Source organism: Bos taurus, chromosome 7 (genome assembly GCF_002263795.3).
Source record: "Bos taurus isolate L1 Dominette 01449 registration number 42190680 breed Hereford chromosome 7, ARS-UCD2.0, whole genome shotgun sequence".
Classification (NCBI taxonomy): Eukaryota; Metazoa; Chordata; class Mammalia; order Artiodactyla; family Bovidae; genus Bos; species Bos taurus.
In genome coordinates, this window is record NC_037334.1 from 62201372 (window position 1) to 62214314 (window position 12943).

The window sequence follows — 12943 nt, forward strand, 5'->3', positions numbered from 1 at the left end:
AAGCATGATACAGAGATGTGCCAATGGCCCTTGATATCCAAATTTTCAGACTTGGATTATATATACTATCTTCTCAAAAGAACACAAAAAGCTCAAACATATACAAAAATTTTATATATTATATAAGTAAGATTAAAATATACTAAAGGAAATAAAGAGGAAAAAATTTTTAAATCTGTGATATAAAAGATACAATCAATATAAAAGATACAATAATGATCAAAAATTTAAAATTTAACAATATTTATAATTAGTTATGTTAAAAATAACTCATAAAACAGTAAAAATTACAACTTGCATCAAGTGAAAGCTATATTCGCCTACCATTAAGAAACTCTTACGTATCAATAAAAAAGGTGTGAAAGTGCAAGTGTTAGTCACTTCGTTGTTTCCGACTCTTTGCGACCCCATGGACTGTAGCCTGCTAGCCTCCTCTGTCCATGAAATTCTTCAGGCAAGAATACTAGAGTGGGTTGCCATTGCTTTCTCCAGTGGATCTTTCCAACCCAAGGACTGAACCTGGGTCTCCTGCATTGCAGGCAGATTTTGTACTCTAAGCCACGAGGGAAGCCCATAGATAAAAAGATGAACATTATATATGAAACCATTATATTTTCCCTCCAAAACCTGTTTCTCCAACAATTATCCCAGACTCAATGAATAACAGTTTCATCATTCCAGTTAGATTGGGCCAAAAAACATCAAGCAGTTATGAAACTTCTGTTTCTCTCATGCTCATTTCAGGAAATCCTACACGCAACAAAATCTGCAGAGTATATGTGCAATACATACTGTCTGTTTGGTGTGTCTAAATGAACCTGAGAACAACAGAGTTCAAAATCTTGGTACTTGTTGGCTTCAGCATAACTAGAAAGAGTTATCACTTGATATTTTCAGAAAACATCTCCATATTACCATATTTCAAGCTTTCTTTCCATTAGCTAGAGCTTAGAAAACATTCCAGCTCCAAAAATTCAACTGGATTGGAGTAAAACTTGTATTCATAATGAACACTATACTTTGAGAATTATTTGCATAAATGATAATCTTAATTTCACAATAACGAGAAAACAAAAATTACTCCGTATTATGTTTAATTTGGTTCTTGCTATGAACTAGATATTTTATCATGGAGCCCATGATACTTGGCTTAGTTTTCCATAGAGATCGAACTTATGTGTCAAATGTCATGCAACACTATTCAGACTTTGAATTTAAAATCTAAGGGGATTCAGCATAAGAAAGAACATTTGGGACAAAGGAAATCATTCAACTGAGATAAACCATATATATCTATAATAATACATATAAAAATTACAGTGAGTTAATAAGCATTCTAGAGAAATGCATTTAAAATGTTTATCCCATATAAATACTTTCAAAATAAAGCAAAACATATTAAAAATTAATTAAAATGTAGAAGAAAGAGTTGTCAAACAGGTCACTTATACTGTTATTTAATTTTTCTTGCCAGTCTTTAACCTCAAGTCACATGCTTATTATAATTTTTGAGAGCTTTGATGTTTGTTTCTCAAAGCATTCAGTCCAGTATCTTAATAATGGCAATGGCAACTTAAGAACTTATGTAGACTTTTCTCTACAGAGTCTGCCAATTGAATGAAATGTCAAACAAATCCTCTCATGATCCCAATCCCTGGGATATGGCTGCCAGTATCACAATAGCCACTATATTCAGAGGCCAGCATCAGCAGGTCTGATTCACAGAGATTTCTGGCTAATAATGGGGGAAGACACCATAAACACAAAGAAGTTATAAGAAGTTATAAATTAACCTATTAAAATTACTGGGTGATTTAGTCTTTACATAGTTGCTATTTTATCATAGAATCCATCTCATTTCTGACAATCTCAACTAATGTTCACTAACTCTTACTAAGCTCCCAGGCCAATCTTTTCTCTAACAACCACCTTTTCAGCCATAGGCAATCCTAGGTCATCTTCTCTGCCCCTACAGAATATGCAATATTAAGTAACATTTAATACATTTAATGGGCTTCCCAAGTAGCTTGAATGGTAAAAAACCTGCCTGCAATGTGGGAGACCTGGGTTCAATTCCTGGGTCAGGAAGATCCCCTGGAGAAGGACATGGCACCCACTCCAGTATTCTTGCCTGGAGAATTCCATGGACAGAGGAGCCAGGTGGGCTACAGTCCATGGAGTCGCAAAGAGTCAGACACCACTGAGTAACACTTTCACTTTCACTTTCAATACACTTAATAGCTGCAGCTACCTAAATCCTTTTCCCAACACAGAATGAAGAAATTCTCATTCAAGTAATTCAGCAGAATTGACAGAACTGTTCTAAATTTGGGGGACATCTCCAAGAACAGTGATGAGAGAGTGACTTAGAGTACTAGGATCAAAACCAGGGTAACAATAACTACTGGAGAGGAAATGTAGAAAGAGAACCCTCTTGCAGTGTTGGTGGAATGTAAATTAATTCCGCCACTATGGAGAATAGTATAGAGATTCCTTGCAAGATCAGATCAGATCAGATGAGATCAGTCGCTCAGTCGTGTCTGACTCTTTGCGACCCCATGAATCGCAGCACGCCAGGCCTCCCTGTCCATCACCAACTCCCGGAGTTCACTCAGAGTCACATCCATCGAGTCAGTGATGCCATCCAGCCATCTCATCCTCTGTCGTCCCCTTCTCCTCTTGCTCCCAATCCCTCCCAGCATCAGAGCCTTTTCCAATGAGTCAACTCTTCGCATGAGGTGGCCAAAGTACTGGAGTTTCAGCTTTAGCATCATTCCTTCCAAAGAAATCCCAGGACTGATCTCCTTTAGAATGGACTGGTTGGATCTCCTTGCAGTCCAAGGGACTCTCAAGAGTCTTCTCCAACACCACAGTTCAAAAGCATCAATTCTTCGGCGCTCAGCCTTCTTCACAGTCCAACTCTTACATCCATACATGACCACAGGAAAAACCATAGCCTTGACTAGACGGACCTTTGTTGGCAAAGTAATGTCTCTGCTTTTGAATATGCTATCTAGGTTGGTCATAATTTTCCTTCCAAGGAGTAAGCCAAGCATAAAACTACCCTATGATCCAGCAATCCCACTACTGGGCACATACCCTGAAAAAACCATACTTTAAAAAAACACATGTACCCAGTGATCACTTCAGCACTATTTAAAATAGCCAGAACACTGAAGCAACGTAGATGCCCATCGATAGATGAAGATAAAGATGATGTGGTACATGTATACAATGGAATATTACTCAGCCATAAAAGGAACACATTTGAGTCAGTTCTAGTGAGGTGGATGCACCTAGAGCCTGTTATACAGAGTGAAGGAAGTCAGAGAAAAACAGCTACTGTACATTAACATATATATTAGGAATCTAGAAAAACGGTACTGATGAAACTATTTGCAAGACAGGAATAGAGATGTAGATAAAGAGAACAGAGGGCTTCCCTGATAGCTCAGTTGGTAAAGAATCCACCTGCAATGAAGGAGACCCTGGTTTGATTCCTGGGTCAGGAAAATCTGCTGGAGAAGGGACAGGCTACCCACTCTAGTATTCTTGGGTTTCCCCTGTGGCTCAGCTGGTAAAGAATCAGCCTGCAATGCGGAAGACCTGGGTTTTATTCCTGGGTTGGGAAGATCCCCTGGAGAAGGGAAAGCCTCCAGTACTCTGGCCTGGAGAATTCCATGGACTGTATAGTCCATGGGGTCGCAAAGAGTTGGACACGACTGAACAACTTTCACCTCACTTAAGAGAACAGACTTGTGGACACAGCAGGACAAAGAGAGGGTGGGACGAATTGAGAGCGTAGCACTGAAACATACACATAACCGTATGTAAAACAGATAGTAAAAAATTGCTGTATGACACAGGGAGTTCAACCTGGTGCTCTGCAATAACCCAGAGGGGTGGGATGGGGTGGGAGGTGGGAGGGAGGTTCAAGAGGGAGCAGATATACTTATGGCTGATTCACATTGTTGTATGGCAGAAATCAATACAATATTGTAAAAAAATTATCCTCCAATTAAATTAAAAAAAAAACCCAGATAGTAGGAATTCTTGTTATTTTCCTTCAAATAATATGAATTACTGTTCATGTTTCTTCAAGAAGAGCTGATATACAACCGCAGTGTGCTCTAGGCATAATATCAAATTTTAGGATTTTCTTAAAGGTATGCAATTTTATAAAATGCATCAACATATAAATCTACTGAAAGAATACTAAAACAAAATATATATGCTCTATAAATGAAAAATTTTATTACAAAATAAAAATAATTGAGTAAATAGTGTGTGATATATTACATAATTTTAGGTTCCATTGCAAAATGGTAACATGGATACCCTTGTTCAAAACTCAAAGAGAAGATTACTGAAAATTCTAAAATATAAAGATTTTACCTTTAAAATATTTATTACTTAGAAAATATAATAGAGGTAATAGCGATATATAAGAACATAAATTTTTAAGTTGTAAAAACTATTTAGACATAATTTATATAAAATAATGAATAAAATACTGTACTCTTATGACTTCTTGATTGATCATTGATTTTTTTGGCTTACCTTTCTGCAAATTTATTAGGTCATCACAATTTATAGCTTTAGCACCTTTACTTTCACATGGGTATAACTGAAAGCAATATGAGGTAGTTTTAGTAAATGTAAGATTATACCTAATTTTTTAAAGTATCTAACTTTGAAAAGAATCTTTCTGCTACTGGAACTGTTACTGGAGCTGTGATGAGTTTTTTTTGGTGGTGACAACCCTGGAACATATTTCTGATAAACTATTTTGAAGGATAAACGATAGTTCATGTAAAGTTGTTAAGTCTGACATAACACTTTTTCTGGAAAGATTTAACTCTTTATACAAGTGAGTTTCTTGTCTGAATTGAAAGGTTGAGTGAAGTCTCTCAGTCGTGTCCGACTCTTTGCGACCCCATGGACTGTATCCTACCAGGCTCCTCTGTCCATGGAATTTTCCAGGCAAGAGTACTGGAGTGGGTTGCCGTTTCCTTCTCCAGGGGATCTTCCCGACCCAGGGATTGAAGCCGGGTCTCCAGCATTGCAGGCAGACTCTTTACCATCTGAGTCACCAGGGAAGCCTGCAATGGCAATTTAATGAACTACAAGGAAAAATTAAGTTTCAAGGTGCCTTCTGAATAATTGATTTATGCAAAGTTTCATATAAAAATAGTGCTTTTTTCTGTTAAATTGTGTGATCTTTAAATTTAATTTCTATCTTTAAGCCTATGGGTACTTGCTTGTAATGACTCAGCAATTTCCAAAACCAGAATAATACTAATAACTTTCTGATATGTTTTATTGCAATGTCCACATATATGATGTTATTTTATAATATTTTACTGACAAAGTTTACAGGCTGGGCGTCTGCAGTACCTGTCCCAGTGCTCAGAACCAAGAGGTAATCATTGCAAACACTTAGGGATGAGGTCTGGAAGCCAACAGCCTACCACCCAGGTCCTGTGCTGCCCCATTTGAAAGCTGTTCCCCCTGTACTCTCTTGGGGCTGTGCCCACCGCCACTTCTGCTGCTGCTTTGGGGCCTCCCATCTTAGGGCCCCTGTACACATACAGACACAACCACTAGGCCAGGTACTCAGGGACAGTGTACCTGCCTTGCTCACTGGCTGCAATCAGCAACCACCATTTATTGCTGCTCACGACTCTGTGGATTAGTTGGGCTCACCTGAATAGTTTTTCTCTGTATGGTGTGAACTGTGGCTGCAGTCATCATAAGGCTCAACTGGTCTAGAATATCCACGATGGCTCACTGGAGGTTCAACGGATTTGGAATGTCCCCGATGGTGGCAGTTGGTCTATGCTGTTGGCTGGAATCTCAGGTGAGGCTGTCATTTGGTGCACTCTGCTTCTCCTCCATGTGGCCTCTCCAGGTGGCTCACATAGGTTTCCTTAAAAGTATTGTAGTTTCAGGATAATCATACATTTTCCTTATGGTGGCTGGAAACTGGGCCCTGGCAGTACACAATTGGAAGCTGTTAGGACTTCTTAAGGCTTAGGACAGGAATTAGTTCAAATGTACTTCTGTAGTATTCTACTATTTAAACAAGTCACAAGACCAGTTTAAATTCAAGAGGAGGGGACTAAATGAGGCAAACTCTAGGAGTTGTTCATTAGTGGCTATCAGTGTAAGAGACAACCACAGCCAACCAGTCTTTCTCTTTCAAAATTGGAAATGTTCACTGTGGCTGGTCTGTCTCTGTTCTTTCATTGAATGCTGGATTTGGGAGGCAGGTAAGTTGTAATTTTTAGTTCACAGGTCTCTGAATTAAGAGAAGGTATATCTGAAACTTACATAGAAACTATGATGAAATCTTGAACCTTCAGCCTTAGGCCAAAATGATGGAAATTTTGGTTGCCTCCTTTTGGGAAGGGGTGAGGATATTTTGCATGCTAAGTTAAAGGAGGTAATACTTGTGGCCATACAAGTGGACCAGGCAAATTTAATTATTTTTCAAAAATATTTTCTATCTTATCAGAGCCTTTGAACATTGCTATGACTATTATTACATTAAAAATTACCCAAAACTCATGATTAAAAAAAAATACAGGTTTGCTATTTCATAGATTTTGTAGCTCAGAAGTCCAGGAACAATTTAACTGGATCCTTTGCTTCAGTGTTTCTCATAGATTGTAATGAAGTTGTCAGTCAAGGCTGGGGTTCATTGAATGTTCAATTAGACAAGGATGTACTTCCAAGCTTACTTGTACTTCCAATTCATTTTTTCACCAGTTTTCTTCCTTGTTGGCTGTCAGGTAGACCCTCACTCAGTTCCCTGTCATGTGGCACACTCTCCACAGTGCAGCTCTCAACATGAGCAGAGTACTTCATCAAAATTAACAAGGAAGAACTTCTACTAGTACGAGATTTTCATCTTTGTTACATAATAACAGCAGCGACACCCTGTCACCTTTGCCATGGTCTCTGTTAGAGGCAAGTCACAGATCCTGTGACCACACTCCAGGGAATTGCACAAAGGATGACCGTATAGGTGTTGGTATAAACGGGGACGGTCTTCAAGTCTGTCTGCCACACGAAGTCCCTCACTGAGGGATAATTAGAGTTTTGTACCATTTAAGACCTGAACATATGCTTATTTCAGCTAATGGATGTGAATTATGTGCTCCTTTGAAGAAGGTCTTTAAGAATCATCTTTTACCACTTTCTCTTTTTTTTCCTTCCCTCTAAGACGAGCAATATCCCAGATAACCCATCAACCTGCATCCTGGAGCTGAGGCACTCTAGGTATGTAAATGGAATAAGAAACTCTTTGTTGCAAATCACTAAGATTTTGGGGGGAGGTGTTTATCTGCAACATAACTTAGTTGAAACTGACTGACACAGCTGATCCAAGAGAGACATCCCTGGGGGTGAAGCATCCTCTGGCTAGCAACAGGGGAGAGCTACTACTTCCCAAGACCAGGAGGGATGTGGGAAGTGGGGGAGGGACAGAAAGCGTGAACACATTGGCCTGCTCTCTGATCTTGGACTAAGGCTGCCCCTTGACAGAAAAGGACTGAAAGTCAGAGCCTAGCAAACGTTAAATAACCCTTCTGGGACAGATGAAGGAAGGAAGAATAATTTCTAGGGGAGCTGAGAGGAAATGACCAGAGAGGAAAAAGGAAAACCAAAGAGTGGTGGGATGGAAAAGAGTGATAATGGAATGAATGTGCTATCACACTGAAAGACTCTTCTCAGGGTTGCATTAATTTAAGGTTAGTGTCTACCAGATTTGGAAAATAGATTCTTACATGTGATACAAAAAGAGAGATATGTAATTGCCATGAAACAGAGTATGGTGATATGATGTATTGAAATGACTAGTCAATAGTAAAGTTGTAGAAAGGAGTTCTAGACCACCTTTGAAAAAAATTTGGGAAGAGATGCAAGATTACCCTTGGATAATTCTGAGATTGGAGAGAAAAATAAAATGATTTGTTTGCAGACAATTTTGTGTGTTAGAAGATGCAACATGAATGAATTCCATTCATGAATACCTGTTTTTTTCTGGAAGAATCAAAGTAGGCCATCTGCTAGATAAGGTAGAAATAATGTCTTAGAATTTAAATTGAAGAGCAAGTATGATGAAAGTAGGTTACTGTGACATGTGCAAAGTTGGGAAGATGTACTCAAGAAATGTAATGTCACAATATAAAATAACAAATGTGGAGCAGTAGGGTAAAAGATAGTATTTGGAGGGTAGCCACAAGAGTGGGAAGCCGAAGGTGAACTGAGACATGAGACAAAGATCATTGAAACTAAGCAGAAAGATAAGGATTCAGATTTATTTTCACCAACACTGATATTAGTAATGCTAGTATTATTAATAATATCAAATACTACTGAATGCTGGCTCTGATGCCAGGCACTATGCAAAGAGATTAACATTTATTATTTAAGTCTTCGTAATGTCTATAAAATTAATACTATCCCCATTTTACAAATAGTGATAGTGAAAGTAGCTCAGTCATGCCTGACTCTTTGCGACCCCATGGACTATGCGGTCCATGGAATTCTCCAGGCCAGAATACGGGAGTGGGTAGTCTTTCCCTTCTCCACGGGATCTTCCCAGTCCAGGTAGTGAACCCAGGTCTCCCACATTGCAGGTGATTTTACAAATGAAGACACTGAAATTCAGAGACATGACATAATTTACCCAAAGTCATAAAGATAGAAAATAAATGAACTGGGATTTGATGACAAGTCTGTTTGATTGTAAAGCCTAGATATGAGGTGTTAACACTATCCTTCTTTCTAACATTAGCTTACTTTGGGTGAAATGGGTATACTGGGCTAGTTTAGGAATGACAGAAAACTTGTTGATGGAAATAATGCAAATATTAATTTTATAGACTTAAATAATAAATGTCAATCTTTCTGCATACTGCCTGGCATCAGAGCCAGCATTCAGTAGTATTTGATATTAATAATACTAGCATTACTAATATCAGTGTTGTTGAAAGTGAATCTGAATCCTTATCTTTCTGCTCAGTTTCAAGGATCTTTGTCTCAATTCACCTTCAGCTTCCCACTCTCGTGGCTACCCTCCAAATACTATCTTTTAGCCTACTGCTCCACATTTGTCATTTTATATTCTGCTTTCAGGACTTTCTTTAAACTCTTTTGCAGTGCACATCTGTTGGTGATAAATTATTTCAGCTTTTGTAGTTCTGAAGACATTTTCATTTAACCTTTGTTTTTAAAATATATTTCTAATGGGCCAAGAATTCTATATGGACAGTTTTCTTTTTTTTTAGTAATGTAAAGAAGTTACTCCACTGTCTTCTGGTTTGCATTATTTCCACCGACAAGGTTTCTGTCATTCCTAAACTTGCTCATCAGTACATAACACATTTTTATTCTCTTTCACAGTCATTCTGCCTATATATCCAATGTTTTTTTCTCTCTGTTGAATACACCTAAGTTAGTTCTTATTGCCAGTCATGCAAGATTGATAAAACAACCCAACACTACAAAGCCATTCAAAGAAAGCATTTCTATTATCTCCAAATTCATCCAGTTGTATATATTAAATATGTACAGCTTTTTTTTTTTTTTGAGTCATACACAAATAAACTGGTCTTAGGGAAAAAAACACTATTTTTCATTTCTCTTTTGCAAAGAAGTAATATCTCATTAATACTTACCCTAGATCAGTATCAAGGGGGGAGTATCAAGAAAGACAGGATATAAGGGAAGAGAAATTAAATGTATTGATGGCAACTTTTTTGCCACTTATAAGGTAAATAACAGTTGACCTAATTTAATAAAACTGTCATTTTGGGAGTAGTCACACTATCAACACTATTTTACAAATTAAGAAAGCTGGACCCTGAAAGATTGAATGATCTATTCAGGGTACACACCCAGTGACTTGCAGAGCTATGATTTGAACCCAGCTGTGCTGATGGAAACACTTAAGCCCATAACTCTTCTCCAAAGGTTACTGTGGGCTCTAAGGACAGGTAATGGGTTCACAAGTCACTGCTACCAAATCCCCTGATTCACAGAAAGCCTCTGCCCTGCTCACCCTCTGCCTTATTCATCTCCCTAATTCTCTTCTTATTTTCACATAGCACCTGTCTGGTCTAAGAAAAGAACTCTCCTATCTCCTGCATGAGTGCGGTCAAGAATCCTGACTCCCCGCAAGGAGTCTGAAGGGTCAAGTTTCAACCAAACATTCAATACAGAGAAAAGGACTAACTAGGACTTTGTACAAGTATAGCAACAACCACATGTAGAGTAACAAGCTGGACCAGCTGGAGATAGGACACTGCTACTCATTTAACCTCTCCTGGCCTCAGTTTCCTCTGGGTCTTCTGAGAAATGCAGAAGAAAGCAATACATCCTAATTTGTTGTGGATTCAAATCTGTCTCTGCACTTTAACATTTGCGACCCTAGGGCAAGTCCCTCCTCTCAGAGTCTCACGCCTTTGCACACTGCTCTGAGCCACAAGTGAAAGGTACCAGGAGTACAGTTGAAATTGCTGTGCAAAGTGCTAAATGGAGATAAGTGATCATCCGATGGTACTGATTTGGACTGTTGATCCATACGACCATGATATTTTACATGACACAGTTTGGTGGTAAAGAATGTGACTGGAGCCAAAGTTCCTAGCTTGGATGCTGGCTCTGCTATTTGCTATCAGTGTAGCCTTGGCAAATAACATATATTATATGCTCCCTAGTTTCCTTTTATTTAACAAGGAGACAATAATAGTATTTAAATCACAGAATTATAATTAAGAATTACATAAGTACACATGAAAGGCATAAAAGTGTTCCTGGCAAAATCAACCAATTATATATTCATTTACATGAAATTTATATAAATCAATATCATATATATAATATGCTGAAAACTTGTTGGCAGTGAATGGAAAAACCAGGATGATATAGGGGGTCATGATGAGACCTGCTAGGCTGGGTAGTAGATGAGGATGGGTTCACCTTCCTCATTTTCCCTTCTCCCACGCTCCAGAACCCTTTGTGATTGTTCTGTAGCTCTGTGAAGCAGGTCTGGAAGTCCAGACCAGAGTGGGTATTCTCTGTGTTCAGCTTCCTGGGGTATAAGTACATTTTAAGTGATAGAAAATTTGGCTGGTTGCTTCTGAAATTTATTGAGTCCTGGTGCATTGGTTCCATCCTTTACTTTTGCACAAAGTTGGGGTCTCCTTTCTGCCTTGATACTGCAGCCAGTGGTGTACATAATTATCAATGTTTGAAAAAAAATAGGCATTTGTCAGATAAGGGAACTCTAGGCTCAGTCCACAATAGAGACTGACTTGACTCTTATTTTTCCTTTTCCTATTCCCACTATTCTAAATCAATTATTGGAATGGAGAGATAACAGGAATGGGAGTTCTCAGGAGAGATTAATATATATCATTTGACTAACAAGACTGGTTGGGTGGACAACAGATATAGTGGAGACTAGGGTTTCTAACCAAAGTTCACAGACCATCTGCTTAGATGTGGTAACTGTGATTCATGGACCATGGACTGGTTCCTAAAGAGAGTTCAGGGCACCTGAAGAGAACAGTCCTTCAATACTTATTCAGCAGCTGCCTTCCTATTATAAGTGTTAGCTGGCCAAGCCTCTCCCTTGTTTTGGGGCTGACTTAAGAGAGCAATGTTGAGCCTCTAAAAGCCTCTAATACAGATTCTACTCATGAAGCAGAATCCTACAGAATGGAGCATACACATTCCAGAAAATGTGAGTTTCTGTGCCCCTTTACAGTGGACTACTCTCTGAAATATCAACTGAGGACAAAGGCAGTAAGTCATTCTTTGAGTTTGACATAGAAGAATCAGTTGAAAACACACACCTGTGTCTGCCTTATGTATGCAAATATGCACTGTATCTATGTCTGCCTTATGATTTTCTCACTAACCTTTTGACATTAAGTCTTAATTCCTGGGGCTCTCAGGGCAAATTGTGAAATAGTCTTTCTCAGCTGAACATTCTGCAAAGCTTCTTATAAGATCTCTTTCTCCTCCTTTCAATATGGAAACAGTACAGATTTCAATTTTATCAATATAGAATGTCACTGTACTCATTAACGAATGTCTGCTGCTTGCTTAGAATTGGAAGTATAAGAAATGGATACCCTTCTTCATTTTTTCCCTTGTTTTTCACATCAACTCAGTGGCAGGAGGAGAAAGTGGGAACTTAAAAAGCTCAGGTTTTGCTATTCAACCCAGGCCTCTCCGGTGGATATCTTTTTGCTCCTTTCATGAGATCTCAGGTCCACAATTGTTGGGACATCAGTTCCTAAAGCCAGCCTTCAAAAAGGATAGCCCCCCTGAGGAGAGCACACTGACAGTAAATCAGAAACTGACACACTTCTAATCCCTTCTGTCTCTTCCACATGAATTTCAGTGGAGCTGGGCAGTGGGTTGCGCCCATGGGAGGTGCTGTGAGATGGCAGAAGCAGTATAGGTTGTTTTGGAGGCAACATTTTGGGACCTGACTTTGCACAAGTTGTTAACTTTCATGATATTCAGCCTCATTCCTTGAGAGAGCATCTGGCTTGCCACCCTCACAGGAATGCTGTGATTGTCAGTTGGGATCAATGTGCATGGAAGCACTTTGTAAATGACACAGCACTGCACCTTTGTCTGCCTTATGATTTTCTCATTGACTTTTTGACATTATGTCTTAATTTCTGGGGCTCTTGGCAAATTTTGAAATAGTCTTTTCTCAGTTGAACATTCTACAAAGCTTCCTATAAGATCCCTTGCTTCTTCTTTCAACCAATAGGCTATTTTCCTAACTTGAGCGCTTCCCTTAAAGGCACCAATTTTCTCTTTGGAAAAAATTAATCTCTTATTGTTCCATATATCCTTCTTCCTGGCTTGTTTCTGGAAATTCCAGGACCCCATAGGAGTCGGGATGGCACAA

General features: G+C 38.7%; 2 long non-coding RNA genes across 9 annotated transcripts in view; one reads left to right on the forward strand and one right to left on the reverse strand.

Annotated features, from left to right (window-relative positions):
* LOC112447457 (uncharacterized) overlaps positions 1-5890 on the reverse strand; it is a 54804-nt gene extending 48914 nt beyond the window's left edge. For 7 of the 8 annotated variants that reach the window (XR_009495313.1, XR_009495319.1, XR_003035667.2 and 4 more), the window contains exon 1: positions 5707-5890. This is a non-coding gene — a long non-coding RNA (uncharacterized lncRNA). Of the gene's footprint in view, positions 1-4560; positions 4628-5706 lie in introns of all 8 variants that reach the window. The other variant, XR_009495312.1, reaches the window with a different exon arrangement.
* Positions 5891-10562, forward strand: LOC112447458 (uncharacterized). The gene is made up of 3 exons (XR_003035670.2): positions 5891-6272; positions 7229-7284; positions 10116-10562. It is a non-coding gene; the product is annotated as an uncharacterized lncRNA (long non-coding RNA).
* The last annotated feature ends 2381 nt before the right edge of the window (positions 10563-12943 follow it).